Source organism: Hoplias malabaricus, chromosome 16, assembly GCF_029633855.1.
Source record: "Hoplias malabaricus isolate fHopMal1 chromosome 16, fHopMal1.hap1, whole genome shotgun sequence".
Lineage (NCBI taxonomy): Eukaryota > Metazoa > Chordata > Actinopteri > Characiformes > Erythrinidae > Hoplias > Hoplias malabaricus.
In genome coordinates, this window is record NC_089815.1 from 13,263,942 (window position 1) to 13,277,002 (window position 13,061).

A 13,061-nucleotide genomic window follows, 5' to 3' on the forward strand; every position below is an offset into this window, starting at 1 on the left:
AACTCCAACGTTGTGTAGATGTTGATCTTTAGTTGGAAATGAAAATCGGGTTGACGTCTAAACCCAACATTAATGTGACGTCAAGACTCACCGTTGGTTAGACGTTGAAATATGGTTAGTAATCAAAGTCAGATATTACTCAAAAATTTACGTCAGGATGACGTCAAACTCCAACGTTGTGTAGATGTTGATTTTTAGTTGGAAATGAAAATCGGGTTGACGTCTAAACCCAACATTGATGTGACGTCAAGACTCAACGTTGGTTAGACGTTGAAATATGGTTAGTAATCAAAGTCAGATATTACTCAAAAATTTACGTCAGGAAGAAGGCAAACTCCAACGTTGTGTAGATGTTGATCTTTAGTTGGAAATGAAAATCGGGTTGACGTCTAAACCCAACATTAATGTGACGTCAAGACTCAACGTTGGTTAGACGTTGAAATATGGTTAGTAATCAAAGTCAGATATTACTCAAAAATTTACGTCAGGATGACGTCAAACTCCAACGTTGTGTAGATGTTGATTTTTAGTTGGAAATGAAAATCGGGTTGACGTCTAAACCCAACATTGATGTGACGTCAAGACTCACCGTTGGTTAGACGTTGAAATATGGTTAGTAATCAAAGTCAGATATTACTCAAAAATTTACGTCAGGATGACGTCAAACTCCAACGTTGTGTAGATGTTGATCTTTAGTTGGAAATGAAAATCGGGTTGACGTCTAAATCCAACATTGATGTGACGTCAAGACTCAACGTTGGTTAGACGTTGAAATATGGTTAGTAATCAAAGTCAGATATTACTCAAAAATTTACGTCAGGATGACGTCAAACTCCAACGTTGTGTAAATGTTGATTTTTAGTTGGAAATGAAAATCGGGTTGACGTCTAAACCCAACATTGATGTGACGTCAAGACTCACCGTTGGTTAGACGTTGAAATATGGTTAGTAATCAAAGTCAGATATTACTCAAAAATTTACGTCAGGATGATGTCAAACTCCAACGTTGTGTAGATGTTGATTTTTAGTTGGAAATGAAAATCGGGTTGACATCTAAACCCAACATTGATGTGACATCAAGAACCAACATTGGTTAGACGTTGAAGTATGTTTAGTAATCAAAGTCAGATATTACTCAAAATTTAACGTCAGGATGATGTCATGCTCCAATGTTGTATAGATGTTGAATTTTAGTTGGAAATGAAAATTCGGGTTGACATCAAATCCCAACATTGGTGTGACATCAAGACTCAATGTAGTTTAGACATTGAATTATGGTTAGTAATCAAAGTCAGATATTACTCAAAAATTAACATTTGGGTGACGTCAAGCTCCAATGTTGTTTTAGTTTTAATGAAAAATCGGGTCGACGTCTAAACCCAACACTGGTGTGACATAGAGCCTCAACACTACCGTATTTCACATTTACAGCATACTACTGTAATTAAATAATACAATACTTTACTGTAAAAACTGATTTACAGTAAATAACTGTCAGCTGAGCTCCCAGACAATTACTGTATTTTTACAGGAACATTAATGTATTTCAACTTTACAAAATACTACTGTAAATGAATAAAACTTAACTGTAAATATTGGGATTTACAGTAAATACCTGGCAACAGAGTTTCCAGCCAATTACTGCATTTGTACAGGAACAAGATTGTATATAAAATTTACAGAATACTACTGTAATTGCATAATACAATGTTTTACTCTAAATATTTAAATGTACAGTAATATTTTCAGCAGAATTGCCAGCCATTTACTGCCTTTTTTCAGAAACAATACCTTTTTACAGAGGAACACTAATTACAAACAGTTTCTAAATTACATTCAATTCTTTATATATACTGAACAATACCAGCATGTAATATTTTTGTATTAAGATTATAGTGTTACTATTAAATAAAAAAAAATCAAGTCTGCCAAGCATGAATACTTTAAAAATACTATAACCATAACATACACAAAAGAAGTCCAAATCTACATTCAGAATTAAAATCAGTAACACGCTTTATTAAAACTGAATATATGCAAAATGTGGACAAATTTCAAGTACTACATAACATGTTCAAATCATTTATTTTTTTACTTGAACTTAATATTTTTGCCCCTTATGATATTTGCTTTTTTTCTCCTAACCAAAAATACTTCACAATATCCAATTACATTATTGCCTTGATGAATTACAAGAAAGGTGCCCAAATCTTTATAGTAAAACATTACGTTATATCAAATGACTTTTGATCTTACCAGACAACACAAATAGTGACCGTAAAACATCATGAAAAATGTAATAAAAAATATGTAATCTGGATTGCTAAAACTTTGTATTTCAAATATCATCAATGAACCCAACATGTTACTGACTTAGAGTCAGTTTTGTGTTGAACATGACCCTTTAAATACAAACCGGATTCCAAAAAAGTTGGGACACTAAACAAATTGTGAATAAAAACTGAATGCAATGATTTGGAGGTGCCAACATCTAATATTTTATTCAGAATATAACACAAATCACAGATCAAACGTTTAAACTGAGATAATGTATCATTTTAAGGGAAAAATATGTTGTTTCAAAATTTCATGGCATCAACAAATCCCAAAAAAGTTGGGACAAGGCCATTTTTTACCACTGTGTGGCATCCCCCTTCTTCTTACAACACTCAAAAGATGTCTGGGGACAGAGGAGACCAGTTTCTCAAGTTTAGAAATAGGAATTCTCTCCCATTCATGTCTAATACAGGCCTCTTGGGCCTTCTTTGTCACACCTTCCTCTTTATGATGCGCCAAATGCTCTCTATAGGTGAAAGATCTGGACTGCAGGCTGGCCATTTCAGTACCTGGATCCTTCTCCTACGTAGCCATGATGATGTGATTGCTGCAGAATGTGGTCTGGCGTTATCTTGTTGAAAAATGCAGGGTCTTCCCTGAAAGAGATGACGTCTAGATGGGAGCATATGTTTTGAGCATATGTTTTGAACATATGTTTTGAACCTGAACATAGTTCTCTGCATTAATGGTGCCTTTTCAGACATGCAAGCTGCCCATGCCACAAGCACTCATGCAACCCCATACCATCAGTGATGCAGGCTTCTGAACGGAGCATTGATAACAACTTGGGTTATCCTGTCCTCTCTGGTCCGGATGACATGGCGTCCCAGTGTTCCATAAAGAACTTCAAATCGTGACTCATCTGACCACAGAACAGTCTTCCATTTTGCCACACTCCATTTTAAAAGACCCCTGGCCCAGTGCAAATGTCTGAGCTTGTGGAGCTTGCTTAGAAATGGCTTCCTCTTTGCACTGTAGAGTTTCAGCTGGCAACGGCGGATGGCACGGTGGATTGTGTTCACTGACAATGCTCTCTGGAAGTATTTCTGAGCCCATTCTTTTATTTCCTTGACAGTGGCATTCCTGTTCAAGGTGCAGTGATGTTTAAGGGCCCTGAGATCACAAGCATCCAGTAGAGTTTTATGGCCTTGACCCTTATGCACAGCAATTGTTCCAGATTCTCTGAATCTTTTGATGATGTTATGCACGGTTGATGATAACTTAAAAATCTCTGCTTTTTTACGCTGGGTAACACCATTCTGGTATCGCTGCACAACAAACATCTTTCTGCGCAACAATGGTGGAATTGGTGATCCTCTTACCATCTTGGCTTCAGAGAGACACTGACACCCTGAGAAGCTCTTTTTATACCCAATCAGGTTGTCAATTGACCTAATTATTGTTAATTGGTCTTCCAGCTGTTCGTTATATGCTCAATTTCCTCCTTTTTGCCACTTATTGCTACTTGTCCCAACTTTGTTGGGATTTGTTGACACTGTGAAATTTTGAATGAACATATATTTTTTTTAAATGTTACATTTACTCAGATTAAACTTTTGATCTGTCATCTATGTTCTATTAAAAATAAAATATTGACATTTGCCATCTCCACATCATTGCATTCAGTTTTTATTCACAATTTGTTTAGTGTCCCAACTTTTTTGGAATCCGGTTTGTAAATAAAATTTAATTCAAAGTCCATCAGTTTCTTTAAAGCAAGGATACACACGGATGCATGGTCCAGGACTTCTTGGTTGCTCTCTACGTTGACCACCCCTGGGGATTTGTACCAATGAGGCGTCTATAAAAATAAAAATTCCACAGTTAGTAACATAGCATGTGGAAATAAAGGTACAAAAAAGTTGCAATAAAAAATTTGTACACAAGAGGATACAGTAAGGGGAAGATCAGATGACATCATGGGCAAGACAATTTTTAAAACTAAACATAGCACAAAAATAAGGATATTTTTGTTTGGTATATTATATCTTTGTTGTAACAATGTTTCTTGGCAATAAATCTTATACTGTTGGAATCATGTTAATTTCCCTTTGAAATGGTGCCACATTTATAAGGAACATGCATTTGTGGGATGAGCAGTAGAAATGAGTATGTGGGTTGTGCCAATGAAACATTAGCCCAATCCTCTCTGCCAATGCCAAAGAGCTTATTCTGCCATTGACTCGTTTGGTGAGTTGTGACTGGCTGACTGAAGTTTGAAGAAACAAGACATATTGGCAATTTAACAATGTATTCTTTTAACAAATAGGAGCTTCAGTAGCGTGTGGAAGAACCATAAACAGCCAAAACAGCCCAGGACTTTCTCTTCATGATGGTCACCATCCTGGTTACACACTGCTGGTCACACATGTGGTTGTGTTGGTCACTGTGGCATGAACAGCACTCCCAAGCTGATCCCACAAGTGTTCATTGGGGTTGAGGTCAGGAGCTAGCAGGCCATTCCATCCTCTCCACTACCAAATTCTGGAGGTAGTCTCTGATAAACACCGCTCTGTGGGGGCAAGTGTTGTCATTTTGGAGGTTAGAGTTTGGTCCCAGACTGTGGAGATATGGGATTGCCACTGGTTGTAGAATTTCATCTCAATATCTTTTTCTGCATTGAGATTGCTTGCAATGACGATAAACCTCATTTTTCAAGTGAAGGAGATGCCACATCACACCATCACACAAAATAAGCTGTTTGGCACTGGCAGTGAGTATTTGACAAATTTTTCACTGGTGCAATCCACATACTCAGCTCTACTGCTCATCTCACAAAAGCATGTTTCTTACAAATGTAGCACCATTTAAAAGAGAAATTGACAGTAATGGTATAAGGTTTATTGGCAAGAAGCACTGTTACAACAAAGAAATAATCAACCAGACAAAAATTTTCTTACTTTTTGTGCTATGTTTATTTTTATTTTTCTGCAAGTAATCAGAGCAAATGAGTGAGGTAAAGGGTGAATTACATTAATAATTACAGTTAGATAATGCAGCATGTCCTATTTGGTGCTAAAAATAAACACTAATACTTTGACATTGTATTTTGTTATGGCTTTCATAGTGTCATTTCGTATCATATATCTCCATTTCTTTTAGGCATATCGAGATATGAATTTTTGGTCATATCGCCCAGCCCTAGTTGTCGCTTGCTCACACTTTTTGTAGTGAAGACTGAGGATAGATATTAATATGAACTCAACAAAACCATTTTTTTCAAAAGTACTGCAATTTCAATTTGATACCTGATCTAAAAGTCATGTATACTGATATGCTATGCAATATTTCAATGTATCATAGTAATCAGAAAATCCTGTATTTGACTTTTAATTTCACATATCAAAAGCACAAATTTCAACTGCATCAAATAATTCCCACAATGTCCCTGATTAGAATTAAATGGTTGCAACAGATGAATGAATGACAGTAAACAGTAACTGCCCTTCATAATAATTTCATAAAGAATTATCCAACAGAAACGGGTCAAAATATTAAAAAGCAATTACCTTCAGATAATTTTAGAATTTTTTAATCCATTTTCATACATGGGGTTTCTGCATCAGTAAAGTTATCATATTTCAAGGTTTTTATATATAATAATACTTTTAATTACAGGTAAGATAACATTAAATAGAGGCTAGTTTAATTCAGAGAAGGTAGTAAACAAGTAGAGAGAGAGAAAGAAAGAAATTTCCTGTCGATATTGGAAATTGAAATTTTAGTACAAGGTGAATAGAGCTGCCTTTCCAGAAATTAATGGAGGCTTGAGCAAACATAGGTCATTTGTCCTTCCACTGTCAGCAAATATCTTGCATTGGTCAAAAATTCCACTGTAATTAATTCAAATGTTAAACTTTTGTCATTCTGGAGTATCTTGCAATTATATATACATACCCAGAATAAACATCTGAGGACTCACAAGCAGGTTAAGGGTTTCAAAATCAGCAACTGTGGCACTTGCCTAAATGATGAGAATATAAATTATTTTAAGTCTTCAACATTTACCATTGCAGTTTTCAATGACATGTCAAATTAAAACCTATATGATATAGCCTAGGTCTAGTTTCAGTTTTCCTGTTTTAATGATACCTGTAAATGTGGGCCTTAAATGCAGCCAACTTCCTGAAAGTCATGGCACGACGAGACTCTCCACATTTAAAACATTTAGTACAGAGATATAAGATGTCATTTCATATGCATTACAAAAACCAACACACTACATTTGTGATCACAGAACTGGTAGCCAACATTTAGTATTTAGACACTTTAAATGCAATACTCTTAAACTCTGATAAACAATTAAAATGTACACTCTATATAAACTAAATAACAAAAATGGGAGTCTCAAATCAGATTTGGAATGGTATGGAGCCCCTAAAGGGACTGGGGGAAAAATTAAAAAAAGACTATTGATTTTGTGTTCCCTTGCAAACATTATTGCATTCCCTCGCAAATACATTGCGCTCCTTTGCAAATGTTTTATGATACACAATTGTCTTTGTTACGGAGCCCCTAAAGGGACTGGGGAAAAAAGACTTTGGCGTTCCTTCGCAAACACAATTGCGTTACCTCGCAAATACTTTGTGGGCTCCGTAGTACTGTGCTTGCTGTTGATTATGTGCTTGCTGTGCGTGTCAGGTGAACTATGGAGCAGCTCGTTGAAATTTACTTTTATCTTGGACTGAAATATAAAGACATAGCATTTCTTCTCAACAAAGAACATGGATATGTTATTGGGGAGTGCCAACTGAAACGTTTGATGCTGTGTTGTTAATTGCTTAGCAAAGAGGATGAAAGAATTTAAAGTGCAAGCGCATGGACAAAGGTTACGTGAACAGTATAGAGATACAGACAATGGCTTGGTGGTTAGCACGTTCGCCTCCCAGCGCTGGGATCTTGGGTTCAAGTCCCATCTGGGTGGAGTTTCCATGTTCTCCCCGTGTCTGCGTGGGTTTCCTCCGGGGGCTCCGGTTTCCTCCCACAGTCCAAAAACATGGAGGGTAGGTGAATTGGCTTCTCTAATAACTGTCCTGGTGTGTGAATGAATGTCTGTATGTGTGAGCCCAGATATGGATTGGCGCTCTGTCCTGGGTTAAACCCTAGTGCCCGATGCAGTCCTCCAGGTGGACGGTCGTTTCTGGTTGAGAGTACACTGTGCGCGTTTGGCTGCCGCTTCTCGCCTGTGTGTGTGTGAATTGAGCGTTCTGAGCAGTGTAGATTGTAAAGCGTCCTTGGGTGTCTAGAAAGGCGCTATATAAGTATAATAATAATAACAGTTTCCAATCAGTGGGAGAGAAAGGAGAATGAACACCTAAATAAATGTGTAGCTATTGGTAGTGTACTGGAGTAATGTGTGTAAAGGTCAGTCAGAAAAGGGTATCCTGTTTTTACTGCAGCTTTATTTAAAAAAAACAAAAAAAAAAAAACAACAACATTTTCCAGATAAAACGAAATGCATGGTGTAGCGACCGGCTCTAGCTCCACAGCCGTGTCTGGAGTCAGCGCGCTGAGCCTCTGTAAAAATTAGCCCGCAGTGTGCCCTGAGATCTCTGTGTTGCGCCTTACACCCTCAATCTTGTTATTGAATGACTGGATTTTTAAGAGTCTTTGCTTGTTAAGGTTTTTAATTAACATTCTTAGCTTGACCCCTACCCCAGTCAATAACAATAAAAAAAACACAGCCTTCCACACTTTTTCTTTCTTTCATGAAGCAGCCTACGTCTCATACAACTGTTACTATGGAAATACGGCGTTCTGACTAGAACTTTCAGGATGCTACATAACGTATATAAACCTGTTGCTGACAACTTCTGATGTTAGGCAGTTCCTTACAGATGTATACAGATGTATTCCTTACAGACGTCGCACTGGCAACGAAACTGTGTGTTAGTAGAGATAAATAAATACATATATATCTGTTTCAAGTGGCTGGATTTCACTGGAAACTGCAGTGTCCTGATGTGTTGACTGAGCCACAAAGACAATTGTGTATCATAAAACATTTGCAAAGGAGCGCAATGTATTTGCGAGGGAACGCAAAATCAATAGTCTTTTTTTTCCCCCAGTCCCTTTAGGGGCTCCGTAGAATGGAGCTCAAAATTCTGCAGCAAAATACTATAATTCTCAACACAGCACAAAGTAAAATCTATTTCACTCCCCCCATCTTGCACCTCATTCACACCTGACACTCCAAATATATATTAGCTAATAATCTGGAATGGAGTTTGTCTGTAGCTAACATTACATGTTTACAATGTCTACAACATCTACGTTTACAATTCTCTGTTATAATGAACGTATCTAATTTTACCAAACTGACCAATATCAATGACCAGAATCCCTGTCCATCTCTATGTTTATATTTCCCTCCGTTCTCTTCTTTAAAAAGCATTACTCTGCTAGCTAACTAAAACTCGAATAGTACCCGCAAGAAGCCCAAAACTGGACTTTGAGTTTACAATTGTTTGTACAGTCAAATTATCGTTCTCTACTACGCTAAATATAAATAAATAATGCTACGACTGACCCGTCCTTTCACCGGCAGCCTGTTTCAATGGAGCAGAACCCTCTCTTTCTTTTCTTCCCGCCTCTTCTCTCCTACCTTTCCCTCAGCCTCCTGCTTGTAAGCCGTCACAAAACTGGTGATGTCTCCGGCTTCAATCCCCTCCAACGGACTAATTTGAGGGGGGGAAACGCCAGTTGACGATATCTGCGACGATAAAACATTAACATTTTTTGGGAGCAAACAAGTGTGCAAATTCCACAGGAGTTATCTGGTTAAATGTTCGCGGCTATCATAACTAGCACCATCTATCTTGCTAAAAAGCAGTACCAAGACAATGTGGTTGGAAACGTTTAGAGCTGTATGATTAAAACATACATTTACTCATTACTTTTGTTCCAAAGTCCCTAAAGTACGATGACGCTTGCAGCCTCTGAATACGTTTTGTCTCTTTCTCTCCGTCTCTGTTCTCATCACCCCGCCCCCAGGGAACCGTTAGCCCGTTCTCGCTAACCGCCCCACCCTCAACAAAATAATTTAAATAAAATAAAACAATATTAACGCAAATCATCATCATTATCATCATCATCTTTTAAGCTTGTCCATTTCAGGGTAGCGGTGTAACGAAATGAAAAAACACAATTCTTTCTCTTTTTTCATTTGGACGAAAAGTATTCACTTGTCCTGTTCTGGTTTTGTTTTGTAGCGAGGCCTACAACTGACGTTACAAAAATAAATTGTACCATTGCCCAAGGGGGGGGGGGGGGGGTATTTTGGAACTAATGTAATTACGAATGTAATTTTGGAACTAAGCTATATTTACGTTGTCAAAACAATAAAATAAGTGATAAATAAATGGTGTAAATAAGTTACTCACCTTTAGATGCCATTTGCAGTCCTCAGCCTCCCCAGCTCACAATACAGTGAAATACTGTAAAGCTAGCTTCATTGCTGCTTCCAGTCTGTTACCCAAGATACATTAAAATACACAGTAAAATACTGTATTCAAAAATACATTACAATACAGTAGCAAACTCGCTACAGCATTTATTTATAGTGTGTTTTGTATTCTTAAGACGGCAAGCATATACCTGTCAAATGGCTTGAAAATGTTGGTAATCCACTGATGGTAGGCCACTGCTGGTCCACCACTGGACCGCTCAGATTATTGCCCACTTAAGAACATCTCAGTAGTTTTTGATCTCTTAAAACTAATTTTAAATGATTTTGATGATTTCTTATTCTATAATTTTACATTTTGGTCATGGTATCTCACAACTGAATTTTGTTATGTTATGTCAATATGGCATCAGAATAATGTTTTGAACACACTGCATTTTGGTTTCTTAACATTGCAGCTTGGGGCAGCACGATGGTGCTGCAGGTACTGTCGCTGTCACACAGCTCTAGGGTCCTGGAGCGGCAGGTGACTGTGAGTAGTTTGGTGTGTTTTTCCTGTGTCCACGGGGGTTTCCTCCAGGTGTTCAGGTTTCCTTCCAAGGTCCAAAAACACATGTTGTTAGGTGGATTGGTGACTCAAAAGTGTCCATAGGTGTGAATGCATGAGTGTGTGTCACCCTGCGAAGGACTGGCGACCCCTCCAGGGTGTGTTCCTGCCTTGCTCCCAGTGATTCTGAGTAGGCTCAGGACCCACTGCGACCCTGAACTGGATTAGCGGTTACAGACAATGAATTAATTAATTAATTAATTTCAGTATGGTAGAGTATCAGAATGATGTTTGGAATTTTTTATAAAATTCAACTTGGGACTGCAACAGGTAGTGTTGCTGTCACACAAATCTAGGGTGCTGCAGCTGTAGGTTCGAACCCTGCTCCGCATGACTGTCTGTGATTAGTTGGGTGTGTTTTCCCTGTGTTCATGTGGGTTTTCTCCGGGTGTTCCAATTTACTCCCATGGTCCAAAAACACATGTTGGTAGCTCAGTTGGCTACTCAAAACTGTCACATAAGTGTGTGAATGAGTGTGTGAGTGTGTGTCGCACTGTGAAGGAAAAGTGCCCCACTGATTCCAGGTAGGCTCCGGACCCACTGCAACCCTAAAGTGGATAAGCAGTTACATTTAATAAATGAATGAACGAATGTTGCATCTTAAACCAACTAAGTATATCCAATATTGTTAGAATGTCACATTGAGTTGACATTTAGATTATGATGTTTATCATACACTGGGTTTTGATTACCAATACCTAACAAATAAATGTAGGTATTTTACATCAAGATGACGTTAAATATGAAGTACTAAACCCCACGACCTAAAACCAACAAAATATCAATGTCTATTGATGTTAGTCTAATGTTTACCAGGCGTTGGGTTTTGGTCACCCTATATTATAACTTAAAGTTGGCATTTTTTTATATCAACTTGACATCAGGATGTGACGTTTGGAAAATGTTGGATTTTGGTTACATAACATCACTACTTAAAGCCAACAAATTTTCAACGTCTATTGATGTTAGAATGGCAGGTTGAACTGACGTTAAAATTCAGACGTTTATCAAACGTTGGGATTTGGTCTCCATAACTTACAGCTTAATGTTGGTAATTTATGTCAATTTGACATTAGGATGTGATGTTTGGAAGATGTTGGATTTTGGTTACATAACATCACCTCTTAAAACCAACAAATTATCAACGTATATTGATGTTAGAATGGCAGGTTGAACTGACGTTAAAATTCAGATGTTTATCAGACGTTGGGATTTGGTCACCATACCTTACAGCTTAATGTTGGTAATTTACGTCAATTTGACATCAGGATGTGATGTTTGGACGATGTTGGATTTTGGTTACATAACATCACAAATTAAAACCAACAAATTATCAACGTCTATTGATGTTAGAATGGCAAGTTGAACTGACGTTAAAATTCAGATGTTAATCAGACGTTGGGATTTGGTCACCGTACCTTACAGCTTAATGTTGGTAATTTACGTCAATTGGACATCAGGATGTGACGTTTGGAAGATGTTGGATTTTGGTTACATAACATCACTACTTAAAACCACCAAATTATCAACGTCTACTGATGTTAAAATGGCAAGTTGAACTGACGTTAAAATTCAGACGTTGGGATTTGGTCACCATACCTTACAGCTTAATGTTGGTAATTTACGTCAATTTGACATCAGGATGTGATGTTTGGAAGATGTTGGATTTTGGTTACATAACATCACTACTTAAAACCAACAAATTATCAACGTCTATTGATGTTAGAATGGCAAGTTGAACTGACGTTAAAATTCAGACGTTAATCAGACGTTGGGATTTGGTCACCATACCTTACAGCTTAATGTTGGTAATTTACGTCAATTTGACATCAGGATGTGACGTTTGGAAGATGTTGGATTTTGATTACATAACATCACTACTTAAAACCAACAAATTATCAACGTCTATTGATGTTAGAATGGCAGGTTGAACTGACGTTAAAATTCAGACGTTTATCAGACGTTGGGATTTGGTCACCATACCTTACAGCTTAATGTTGGTAATTTACGTCAATTTGACATCAGGATGTGACGTTTGGAAGATGTTGGATTTTGGTTACATAACATCACTACTTAAAACCAACAAATTATCAACGTCTATTGATGTTAGAATGGCAGGTTGAACTGACGTTAAAATTCAGACGTTTATCAGACGTTGGGATTTGGTCACCATACCTTACAGCTTAATGTTGGTAATTTACGTCAATTTGACATCAGGATGTGATGTTTGGAAGATGTTGGATTTTGGTTGCATAACATCACTACTTAAAACCAACAAATTATCAACGTCTATTGATGTTAAAATGGCAAATTGAACTGACGTTAAAATTCAGACGTTGGGATTTGGTCACCATACCTTACAGCTTAATGTTGGTAATTTACGTCAATTGGACATCAGGGTGTGAAGTTTGGAAGATGTTGGATTTTGGTTACATAACATCACTACTTAAAACCAACAAATTATCAACGTCTATTGATGTTAGAATGGCAGGTTGAACTGACGTTAAAATTCAGACGTTTATCAGACGTTGGGATTTGGTCACCATACCTTACAGCTTAATGTTGGTAATTTACGTCAATTTGACATCAGGATGTGATGTTTGGACGATGTTGGATTTTGGTTACATAACATCACAAATTAAAACCAACAAATTATCAACGTCTATTGATGTTAGAATGGCAAGTTGAACTGACGTTAAAATTCAGATGTTA

At 37.3% G+C, this 13,061-nt stretch overlaps 1 long non-coding RNA gene across 2 annotated transcripts; it reads right to left on the bottom strand.

The window, feature by feature from the left end:
• Positions 1-1,721: 1,721 nt before the first annotated feature.
• Positions 1,722-9,816, bottom strand: LOC136672187 (uncharacterized). 2 transcript variants are annotated; one of them, XR_010795776.1, is made up of 4 exons: positions 9,720-9,816; positions 8,867-9,049; positions 6,235-6,301; positions 1,722-4,138 (listed from the first exon to the last, which is right to left on the bottom strand). It is a non-coding gene; the product is annotated as an uncharacterized lncRNA (long non-coding RNA). The 2 variants fall into 2 exon arrangements; XR_010795777.1 differs by lacking the exon at positions 9,720-9,816 and adding an exon at positions 9,221-9,362.
• Positions 9,817-13,061: the final 3,245 nt, after the last annotated feature.